The 13,246-nt window shown below is 27.4% G+C and overlaps 1 protein-coding gene and 1 non-coding gene across 2 annotated transcripts in view; both read left to right on the top strand.

The window, feature by feature from the left end:
- LOC100243524 (uncharacterized) overlaps positions 1-13,246 on the top strand; it is a 60,232-nt gene that overhangs the window by 42,012 nt on the left and 4,974 nt on the right. The gene's annotated exons all lie outside the window — the stretch shown is intronic.
- On the top strand, positions 1,048-1,140 carry LOC132254588 (small nucleolar RNA Z122). Its single transcript, XR_009466850.1, has one exon. It is a non-coding gene; the product is annotated as a small nucleolar RNA Z122 (small nucleolar RNA).

The raw sequence follows: 13,246 nt of genomic DNA, 5'->3' as shown, positions 1-13,246 counted from the left end.
TATTTTTTATTCTATGTTTGAAAATTGCTTAATCATACACTTACTTCATGTCTATTAAGTTTTGGATTATATATATAATGCTTAATTGTATTGTACTTTGATGTATTTGTATTTAGAGTTATTTGTAATAGGTTATTCATCTCCATTATGTGGACTTGTATTAGATTTTTAATTATAATAGTTCACAGTTTTGCCTACATTTTTAATTACATTTACAACATAAATTCACTAACATTACGATAAAAAAACACTAACTGTATGATAAATTACAACATAAACTAACAATGCAATCTTTTGACTAAATAAAGTCCAATTTCTTGGGTTGATTACCAATTTCTTATATATAATGGTTCAATAATTTTTTTTTTTTTTGTAACCTCAAATTAGAAATGTCTTCTTAGCTTTGATAATGAGTTGTTGTATTTTTTATATAAAAAAAATAATTGAAACGATCTGAAAACATTATAGAATAGAGTTATTCATAAACTTATTTGCCTGTAAAAATAAATTATATTAATTTTTTAATTTATTAAATTAAAATCTATTTCTTATTTTTCTATTTTTTTAATAATTTTTTTCGTTGAAATGAACTCAAAATGGTAGCTTTTACCATGCAAAACTAGAGTGTAAAACCTTTTGTCATTTAGTTATAAAGACTTTGAAATACTTGAAATTACTCTCTTATAGGTTTCTTGAAAAGGTAATATGTTTAATAGGAATTTTTTAAAATAAGATAAAAAGTAGCATGCAGGGCAAGGAATAATTATGCTCTCTCTCTTTTTTTCTTTTGGTTTTGGTTGTTAGTTATGAATGAAATGGATGGGCACAAAACTTTATCTGTGATGAAATGGTAATCATGCAATTTTGTGCTTCTAGGGTCATTTATAAAAGAACCTTATGTGAAAAAAAATTACTACAGTGAATCAGTGATTGTGCAATTTTATGTTGTTGGAGTTATAATAATAGACCTCATTGTGTGTTTATTTTATGGGTTAGATTTCTCATTGTATGACAATATAATTATGAAATCAATATCAGATTTTGGAGTTTGGGAAATGATGAGATTCAAACAGGTTAGCATAGGCTTAATGGTTTTTTTTGCCATGATGAATATTTTTTGCACGTTAGTCTGATCCCAAACTTTGTGAAGTACAAAAAATATGATAGTCTTTTTGTTTTGTTCTTGATGTTGTTATTTCAATTCTACTTTGGCATAAAAAAAATAAAATTGATCACCCAAGTAGCTAAGCTAAGTTATCCCAGATTGGCCTATCATTGATGCGTTGGAGTTATCAATGTGTGATATCATTTTGATACCATGGAGTTTGGGAAATGATGAGTTGACAGTGCAATGCCTACAGCAATTCAAAGAAATTTGAAGATCACAAACAAATGATGTCATAACAATAATTATTAATAAATAGTAGCAGCTATGAGTTCCAAACAAATTAGTTGATGTAAGCCAATCTGTAAAAAAATATCAGACTAGTAAATTTGGAAATGGAACTCCATCAGACTATAAAAAATATCAACTACTATAAACCAAAAAAATTACAAAAAATAAGAAAATTGAAATAGAACTTTCATTTCCAAACTATTGCTTGTATGAACTATTATCCACCGGCCAACCATAATTTCATAATGTGACTCCATCATGCTTACAATGTTATAGATCAAACAAACTCATAGAATCACTTTTCTCAACTTATACAATCTTAAATAAATCCTCTTTTAGAAACAACATAACCCAATTGTCTAATGAAACAACATCAATGATCCATAGTCTGGTAGACATTTTCCCTGACTTCATTTTCTGGAGACATTATCAGTTGTGTTAGGAGTTTTTCCCTGTACTTTATGAACTTGTCCTGTACAAAAGAGTATATAATATAATATTAAGAAAAATTCACAATCATAAAAAAATATATATATTTTATTCAGCACAATATAATACATTTGCAATTGCACGAGAAAGTCCACCATTACTCCATAATTGCATAAACTTGATTACAAACATGCCACAATCCGTTCTGCAAATAGTAATTAAGGAAATTATAAGTCAATTGGGTATCAAATTAGTAAATTTATAACCTGATTTGCTTTCCATAGTTAAAGAGGAATACAAATCTTACAACTTACGGATTCAATTGTTAGACAACTTCTGGAACAACAAATTCAAATTCTGTCATGTCCACTGATGGTCTTCTTTCTTGAATCCCAATGACAGTTGACAAAACATTCACCTTAAAATAATATACAATTATAAATATGGACATCTTTAAAAAATAATGACAACGATTCACATAAGTAATTGGACTATAAATATATTTACCAGTTTCTCTATGAAGACATCCATCCGTTTTTTCCTTCCGTCAATTAATGAATCCAACAACTCGATTCTTTTCGCATTAATATTCAAAATGATTAAATACCAGTGATTTTTCTTGCATATTGGTATGAACAACTAAAAGAAACAAAAAATAAATAAAACAATGATTTTATCAAATTAGTTGTGTTCATATATTTTCTGCACAATACTTAAAAATATCCAACTACAAAGTACTTTTATTAAACTAAATAAAACCTATTCATATGTGCACAATCGAGTATTTTTGAAATATTTCCATAAATTGTCACATATGTATTTTAGAGATAAGAAACCCCTCTTGTTTTCCACATCAGACTGTAATAAAAAAAAATTACAAACCATACATTAGATTAAAACAATCTACGTAAAACAAGAAAACCAATCTATAATTCTTACAACGTATCTTACCACAAAGTTTGGAGATAAGAAATGCTTCCTATTTTCTTTATCCATACCATTCAAAATTCGACAATGCATGGTTACAACCTTCATGTAAATTAATGAAAATTAGATATATAGTTTTAGACTAATTTTATCCTAACTTCACATAACTAAATATGAATACCTTATTGTCAACCAATTTGTCGGGTCCCAAGCGTTTCAAGTCAAACCTTGTCAAGAAGAAATTGTGCATGGAACATAATATTTGGCTACACATAAATAATTATGATGTTAGAAATTAAAACTAATTATTTCAATTGCCTATCTTAATTGTACTTATTTATACTAAATTAAGTTCAACCTTACCTTTCATCACGTGTATCGTCCAATGCATATGCCAAAACTTGCTTTGCTACATATGAAGACGCTAAAAATTTGATTGACGGTTGTACCACGTATGGTGATTGTAGGGCAGTAGCATGTCGACGTAGCCGATATGAACGTATTGGAGGATGTCCAGTCTCGTAAGGAATAATAGCATTCATTTGAACTTCATCCTCAACTATATGTATAGAAAATAAGAGAAAATAAAATTCATTAATGGAAATAACACGCACAAGAAATACTAGCCATTATTATATACTCATTATTATTTTGATATTAAAACATAAAGAAGCAGAAAGTATACTGCTATGCTGCGCTGCTGGCTGTGAGGTCGATGGGCCTACATTATCTTCACCATGAGCAAAACAATCATTCAGTGGTGATCCATAAGCTAATTTCAGAATGCATAATAACCAAAATTAATTTTTCCAAAAAAAAAAAATTATACAACATTTGCAATTAAATTAAAAGTAATACAAAATTATAATGACTAGTGCTATAAAAATCGTACTACCATGTGGTGGTGATGGGAAAGAATCATTGATATTAGGTTGATTATGACTTCTGCTTTGATGAGAAGATGATGAGGTTTTATTTGTATTATGCCGCTTTGCTAGTTTATCAATTGCTCCTCTCATTGTTCGAAGCAATTGTGAATTTGTCTCTCCGCTGCATTATATTCTGCTATAATTTCCTACAAAATGGTACAAAGTGTCAAATATGTATATTATTATGCATAACATGTTTGGTTTTCTCTTTAAATAAAAGAATAGATGTAGAAGGTTCTCACATCAGTAGTCTCTTCTTCAACTTCATTTACTGGATTACCAGGGTCTTCATGTGCATCTTTCCCCCTTTCATCTTCTTGAACCTACAATAATAAAAAGAAGAATATATAATTTTTATAAATTTATTTTTCAAATATGAAAATAAAAGAAAATGTTGAAAGAAAATTGTCTCTTACATTAGCTAGTCCAAAATCACCATAATCATGCAATTCTGCATGCACCCTTTTCTTCATCAAGTCATCAGTCCACACTGAACATATTGGGATGGTACGTGGCACCAACATGGTTGGAATGTAAAATTTATTTACATAAAAAAGCTAAAACACAAATATTCCACACATCAATACGTTATTTAGAAAAGACTTATTAAAACATAGAAAATGATATGGAAACCTTCAACATTTAATAAAAAAAGGTATCTACCTATAAAAAAAATAAGGCAACTTGTAAACCATGAGCCTTTACCCAATCGAAAATGTCTAATTCCAGCAACCAATGTGTCAAGTACAAATTGACCCCAATTAACATTGATATCAAAGTCTCCAGCAAGCAAAGTACACAACTCATGACTACCATCCAACTTTGATGTTGGAGCAAGTAATGTAGCACATGAGAAGAAGATAAACAATTTTTTGAACTCGGCCATGTCTTCCATTAAAATCAGCCTATCTCTAAGATCTGATAGGTTTTCCATCCTATTATTCCTATTGGTAGTTGAAAGTAGGAGCCTCCTACCAATATATGGAATACCCAGAATTTCACCTACATCAGAACGAGTTATTGGAAATTGCCTTTCTTATCCTATGTCTAACCTACAATGGGCTATATTGAAATGAGTTATTATCCGTCTACATAAGCTATGCCTTATCTCTGTGGAAGAGAGCTGAAGTAATCCACTAAAGCCAATATGTTGAATTATACTCTTCTTTTCATCACTTAGCTCATCAAGTAGATGTCTAAGTTTTTAGCTGGAGCATCGACTATTTATTTTGACCTCCTATAAAAGTAAATAAATGATAATATAAAATTAAAATTAAAACAGTTAAATTAAACAACAATGTCAAACATTAATATAGTCAAAATAAAATAATACTAATTAAAAGAATGTTCAAACCTGGTTGTATTGTATTGTTTTTTTCCTTTTATCCATGTATTATACTCCACACTGCACTATAGAATTTATATCAAATAATCAATTGTCATAATTAAATGTATAATGAATCAAGTAATGTTGTAATATGTTGTACTTCTAGTGCAATTGTATTGTAAATGTAGGGTATTTGTATTGTACCCTTATTTATTTTAGTTTAACTACTATTAGTGATCCCAAATACAGTTACATACATGCTATTAAAAACACAAAGAGCCATTGTATTAGTGGATAACAAATTTAAGTTGTTTGATGGTAATCCAATATGTACACATTGTTAATGCTCATCATGGCTAACCTTTTAAATCATATATAATTTATACAAACTAGGTACAACATAAATGCATTATACTTACAATACAAATACACTAACGTTACAATATATTACAATATAATTTAATATATTTATGTTTATTTTTTCATATGCTATGTCCCTTGGCCATCCAATATGGTGTCTGACAGCTCCCAATAATATATATTAAATTCAAAAGAATTGAAATGCAGAAAAAGAGATGATATTTTGTTTGCATTAAAAAATAATGTCCAATATACCCTAAGACAATATTGGAAACACAATACTAAAGAAATAACCTTAGCCATTCACACTACTTAAAAGGTCTATTGTCATATGAATATGAGAATCAAGGACTGTAATAATTCCCCCAAATTAGAATAAAAAAAAAAGAAAAGAATATGCAAATATTATAATTAATTAAAGACCAAATTTCTGAGTTAACTAGTAATTGCATATTATGCCCTTCCATGGCACTGTTTTCCATTATCCTTTTCTGCATGAGGAAATCAAGAAGCTTAAAAAATATTATAATGCAGTAAGCCAATAACATTTGCCAAAATTATCTCTGTGTTATTTTTTTTAAAAAAAAAAAAATTAAAGGCTTTAACTTTTAATTTGTATTACTTTTTAAAGAGTTTTCGGGAGTTTACGTGTTTTCACTTATATCAAAATTCATATATATCATCCAACTATATGTATTAGGAATCCATATAACTATAACTTAGATTTGATTGCCGACAACACTAAATAAATAAGAAAAGGTCTTGCATTTTTTTTTTTTGCTTCCATGTGTTCTAACTTCTAAAGAAATTTTAATGTTTTGTAGGAAGTTGTTTACAATACTTTGTGTGGTCAAATTGTGGGTTTGTGGGAACCAAAACGGAGGACACGTGCTTTCAATTTTTCTTTCTTCTTTTCTTTACTCTTTATTGTTTTCTCAATAACCAAATAATGCCCTAGGAAAAATCTAAGACTCTAAATTTCTTTCATTTTCAAAAATTTTTAAACAAAAGATAAAGTCCTGGAACCATTTTGCTAGCTAAATCCATTTCAGTGAGACAAGAACAATTTAACCTTGGGCCTCAATTTAGTTTGCAACAAATGAAAGGCAATTAAGTATATAATTGTCTCCATTTCCTGGAAGATGAAACATCTCGGTTGAGCCAATTACTTCTAGGTCCCAGAAAATGAGAAACTCAATATTCTAAGACATCAATTTCTTTTCTTTCCTTACCTTTTCCCCACCACCCAAGCAAAGCACAAAACCACTCTTGGCCAAAGAAAAGCCTTGCAATCGCCCACCGTTTGGTTCTTGAGAAAAGAAAAAGCAAAACAAAAGAAAAACCCTGGTGAGTTGACTTTTTTTATTTCCGTTTCTGGGTTTCCCTATACTCAAAAATTGAAAATGAAACCCCAAGTTTATTTCTTTTTTTCCCAAATTTTCTCAGCAACCAATTTATTTCCGTTTCTGGGTTTCCCTACACTCAAAAATTGAAAATGAAACCCCAAGTTTATTTCTTTTTTTCCCAAATTTTCTCAGCAACCAAACAGACCCAAACCCAAAACACCTAGGGCAAAGCATGAAATAAGCAGAATGTAACAAATAAAGATTTGTACTGCTTCTGATCTCAAGGTGGAAACGCCATAAATATAAATATGGGGGCTTTGAAATGAAATATTTTTGGGGATTGGGATGGATTTGGAAGGCTTTGTGAGGACTTTACCTTGGACTAGTGGGGCTTTTGTGCAGATCTAGCCTCTGGAAGGTTCTTCACCTTAGGCGGCGGCCTCCGAGACCAATCCGGATTTTCTGTTTGGGTTGGATAAAGGGCTCGCTCCGCCTCCCCCCGTGAAATTGTAGGATCCAACGCCTCCACCCACGGTTTCAGATGTGCTTCCCAAGGATTATTCAGTGAGATCGGATCTAGGATCGAAGGATCGTCATGTTGTTGGAGATCCAGTGGTGTTCCTCGCGGATTTCCAAAGGCAGATCCAAATGGAACAATCATCTGGTGACACAATGGCTGGTTCAATGGTCAAATTCATTTTCGTAAGTTGCAACGTGGGAGCATGCATTTAAGTTGCAACAAAAGTTTCCTCTATTTTAGCCTTGAGGACAAGGCTTTTCTGAAGGGGTAGGAAATGCAGGTAGAGATTTAGTATCTCTCACAATATCATATCACCGTGAAAACACCCAGATCATGCGAAAAGGAAGCTTTGACGAGAAAATGCAAAAGGGAAGGCATTGGAACGACAGTCTTCTTTTTTTTTTCAATTCTTTTATTTGTTATAAATTATAATTTTAGAATTTAATTGAGGGTAAATTGGTCTAATAAAAATGTTAGGCCTTCAGAAGAATTATCAAATTTACCCACCCTTCTCAGTAATTTTTTTTCCCCAGTCTACCCTTAAGGGTAATTCTCCCTTAAATCTATGGTTTGAAAGAAAATGAAGAATATAAGGAGAATTACCCAAAAGGGTGGGCTAGGCAGAACAATTATTAGCAAGTGTGGTATCTTTTAATAATTCTTGGGGAGGACTTTAATAAGTTTAATATACCAAAACTGCCCTTTAACTAAAACTTTTAAAATTCAAAGCATTTAAAGCACTTCATTTGATTGGTCAATACATTTATGGTACATGGGTCCCACATTTATTGTAATTATTGATATTTATATTTTAAATCAAAATTTTGGGTTTAACCCTTACAATTATATATAATTTTTTTATTTAAATTTACTATTTAAAACAAAAATACTTTTAAAAAATATTTTCAAAATATCATTTATTGTTTTTTTCCCTTTTTTATTTTTATTCTAATTTTTAATTTTATGAAGAAAAAAATAAGTTTTATAATTATATAATAAAAATGATGATTTTTTCATATATATATTTTAAATTGATAAATTATGTTTTTGTATTAAATTTAAGGAAGATAAAATGTTTAATTTTTCATTCAAATTCTCTAAAAAGAATAAGAAAATGATAAAAAATGTTTAATCATTTTTTTATTTTTATAATAAAATAATTTAAAAAAATTTATATGATTTTTTTCCTTTGCATAGTGTTTTTTTTTTTAATTTTCATAAAAAAAAAAAAATTTCAATGTATCGAGTGGATGATGTTAATATATTTGATATGTTGAATATTAATAAGGTATAAAAGGTGATCCTCAAGATTATTACTTTTATTATAAAATACATGCATAACAAAAATATGTTATAATTACAATATAAATACACTTACATTACAATACATTACAATAAAACCTAATTAAGAAATTTATGAATTTTTTTTATAAAAATGGTAATTTTGTATGATCATACCATATTTCACAACATACCTATATCATAAATAATTTCTGAAATAAAATGAAATACTAATTTGAATTCACATAGTTTATATATATATATACAAAAATTATTAAATAATTTTAAAACACTAAATAAATATTGTTAATATATTAATACGATGTGTTAATACCAATAGGGTATGAATAAACATTTTTAGAATTATTACTTTTATAATGAAATATAGGTACAACATAAATGCATTATACTTATAATATAAATACACTATCATTACAATATATTACAACATAATTTAATTTATTTTTATTTAATTTTTTCACGTGCTATATTACCCAATGAATAATTATGAGTTATTCCATTTAATAGGTGTGTGTTAGTATATATTATTCAATTGATGACTGCTGGTAAAAAATAATTATTTATTATATTATGATAACAAAGTTTTTAATTGTATGTTTTATATATAAAATGATATAATAACGTTAGAAATTTATGAGATATTAAATTTTTTTTTAACAAGGTTCTTTAAAAAATCTCAAGTTTCTTTTAAAAAAAAAATAGCAAATTTTTAAACAATTAATTATTCAAAATTAACAACAATTTTTTCAAACTGAGAATTATACCGTTGATTGTCTATCAACCGATACTTATCATCATATATAGGTCTCACAACATTTATCAACCTGTACTTATCATCATATATGAGTCTCATATGATTGATAATCTCAATTTATTTATAAATAATATAGAAAATATATTTAAAGGTAAAATTGTCGTTTAGAATAAACCTTCGTATTCATTATTTTTTCTAACTTACCCCTTGTGGGTAATTCTCCCAAATATATGGCAGAGAAGGGAAGTTACGTTTCATTAAAAGTGATATATACGGCACATGGCTTGAACAGGTCTTGATTGCATAATGGATGATGGATGATGGATGTCGTTTTCTTCTACTTCCGTGTTACACAAGGCAAGAATTTTCTAAGCTTCTTATAAACGTGCTTTATTGCCAATTACTTTATGCATAAAAAGGGACTAAGAGGTTTGACTAATTAAAATTAGGTATATTTTATATGAATTCCTGACTAAGACAGGCCATTCTCCAAGGGACATGTTTAAAATTCACTTAAATAATAATGATGACAGGTTCCAGATTGGAAATCCACCAAAAGGATCGTTAGGATAATATTGTTATTTAAAAGTTTTCAATCAGACGAGCACATCTTGCAGGCATGGGCTTGACAGCAAATCCTACATATGATCGGAGTAAAAATACATGCAACTGAAAGGCATTAATCCCATACACAGGTCTCGATTCATTCGAATCAAGGAAATTAGCCTCCTCTTGAAAGCGAACCAGCTGTAAAATTGAATCTAAATTCTCTCCTTGGATTGATCTAGGGACTTACAAATGACATTCGTCCATCATTCAATAGTGTTTTAAGTAATAATAAACAAAGATGAAAATATAAATAATTATGAATATATCAATATTTGGATTTTATGGATATATCAAAGATAAATTGGTAGATATTTTTAATACAAAATATCAATAAACTAAAAATTGATCAAAATTTATTAAAATATAATAAAAAAAACTCTTAAAAATGAAATTAGAAGTATATATAAATTTTTAAATTATTTTATTGAAGAAATTGATATATGTATGATATGATCTGTAATATTAAATTTAATTATATCATATTGGTCAATAAAAAATATGAATTTTGTAAGTGTACACTTATTATAAAATTAAATTATCGCAAATATACTAATTATGTAATTCAAATATATTTTTATACTAAGTTAATTTATTTACGTATATTGAAAACATACTAATTAATTATAAAAATATATTAATTTAAATTCAATGTTATACTAATTTAAAAATGTAATAAATTAATTTATTCTCAATAGGCTATTATTATATTTGAATATTAAAATAAAATTAAATCATTAATTTAAAACTAAATTATTGTAAAAGTACTAATTATATTATTTAAATGTATTTATGATTTTTATTTAAAAATATTGATGCATTTTGACTCAAAATATTTTTATTTAAAAATATTGATAATTTTATTTATGATTTTATATTTGTCTTATATTTAATTAATATACAAAATAGATTATAAGATAATTAAAATTAATTTATTTGTAATAATTTAATTTTTTAATAATATATTTCTGATATATTTGATATCCCACTGAAATTTTAATGATTTTTTTTCTATCTAGGTCTAATTTGTTGCTTGTATTACCATTATATATATGTGATTATCAATATATGATTGATATATTAACTATATATGATCGATATATTATCGGTATTTATCGATATTTACATTGGCTGACATATCAATTTTATCTTATATGTAATTATATTGAACATATATTGTCCATATATCTCCATTTTTTTTTTCCTTGTAATAAAAAAATAATTTAGTTAGTGAAAAGGACGCAACTAGTCATCTTAGTCCATCCAAAGACTATTGAGCCGGAAATGATATCCATTAATTTCGCTATCACTAGTGTCATGCTGACATGAATTTTGAGCTTATCTTAATTTGGTTTTGCCGGTACATCCATGATGGGTGCATTGACTTGACCATCAAGCTCGCTGGACCACTCCATTTCTATGATATAAAAATCGAAGGAGGTTCCCAAACTGACTGACTTGTTACTAATTTGTATTTTCCCATCAGATTCTAATTAATTATTTTACTCCGGATGGCATTTGGTCACCAACAAATTCATCTCTCAAGAACACTTAACCTTGCTTTCTTTGTCCAACTCCTGATTAGTCAAGGAACCCAGATTTTCAAATATTAGTTTTTTGTGATATTAAAAATAGAACGCTTAACGTGATTGAAGGGTTGCATATGATAAAAGTTTACTTGAATATATGTCGAAACGAAACAATGTCTATGTAGAGAGAGAAAGAGGGAGGGAGAAGAAAGATGGATTTTTTTTTAGTATTTAGTTGTCCCTCGTCTTTAAGATGACTAATTTAAGACAATTATATATAGGTGAAGAGTGAATTTGAATTTTTTTTTTAAAACTCAAGTTGAGTTTAGGTATTATCTTAACTCACTCCATCGCTATTGATTATAAATATATTTAAATAAAAAATAATTTAATTTTTTTATTCTATTTTTAATACAAATAAATAAAATTTATTTATTTAATTATAAATTATATTTTATTTATAAGTTATATTTAACTTTAATATAATTTAAATTTTTAAAAATAATAATTAAAAAATAAAGGGTGAAGTGGGTGTGGAAAATCCCCCTAATCTTTTGCTCTAAATTTTCTCCATCTACAAATTTTTATTTGGACAAAGATGAAAATAAAAGTAAATAATCAAGACAAGTCTGGGATAATAGTGACTTCCAAAACCCGCTTTCACTATCATCTCTAATTAATTTTGGGGGAGAAACATCTATACATACATATGCTGAGAAGGTTCATATAAAACGATAAATCATCTACTTATCCCACATTTAATCAAACTTATATATTTGGTATGAACATTCATCATTTAATAAAACTCATATATTTATTTATTTATTATTATTCTAAAAATGATGCTGGATGAACAAAACATGCATGGATAAGTGTGTCATATAAGACACTATTTTTTATTTAGAGTAAATTGTAGGAACCTTCTCATAGGTAACATTGCACTTATAATTTTGGTATATTGAACTGATCTTTCTGGAGGTTTTGATAAAAATATAATATGGTTATTGATGGCTGTTAATGTATCCTCTACTTATTAACAGAATCATGATTAATGTCACTCTCAAATATTTCCAAAATACATATTTTAAATTAATTTATAAATTAATTTTAATCAAAATCCAATTACTTTAATTAATATTAAATTATTTTTCAATGCATAATAATCATCTTAATTAGTGTAGACGAAGTATTGGGGTTTAGAAAACTCTTGGAAACCATTTCTCTTGGAAACCACAAAAATGGATTTCACATATTTTATGTTTGATGATGTCTATTTTAAAACTCATCAAAATCCTTTTGTTTTTATGGACTTTAATGTATGTATGCATGTTTCAAATGGGGAATTGAGAATTGCAACTTCAACTTCAACTTTGGTTAAAACAAAAAAGTAGGGAAGTATAACATATTGATCGAAGATACAACCTTGGAGAAGACAGAAAAAAAAAAAAAAAAAAATCGAGTAAGATGGAAAATAATTAAGTGAAAATAATAATTGAAGGAGGAGAGGTAAGTAAAATTACCAAAAGAAAATAATAAGAGGTATTATATGAATTTATAGAAGTATATTTTAGAGTGTGTTTGATAGTAATTTTATAAAGTATTTTTAATTTTTTTAATACTCGAATGATAAAATTTTTTTAAATAATAAAAATATTATAAATATTTTCTAAAATTTATCCGAATCTTAATAAAAAATTTAAAAAGTTTGAAGGATATGCATTACGGGTTTCTATTAGTAAATACTTCAAATCCACAAAAAACATTCCGTTGGGGTCACTCCAATAAATTTCTTTATTTTGATTTGTACTACGCGCCTTCACT

The sequence above is a fragment of the Vitis vinifera genome, chromosome 10, assembly GCF_030704535.1.
Source record: "Vitis vinifera cultivar Pinot Noir 40024 chromosome 10, ASM3070453v1".
Classification (NCBI taxonomy): Eukaryota; Viridiplantae; Streptophyta; class Magnoliopsida; order Vitales; family Vitaceae; genus Vitis; species Vitis vinifera.
Note: the sequence above shows the minus strand (reverse complement) of the source record. Positions and strands in the feature narration are given on the sequence as shown.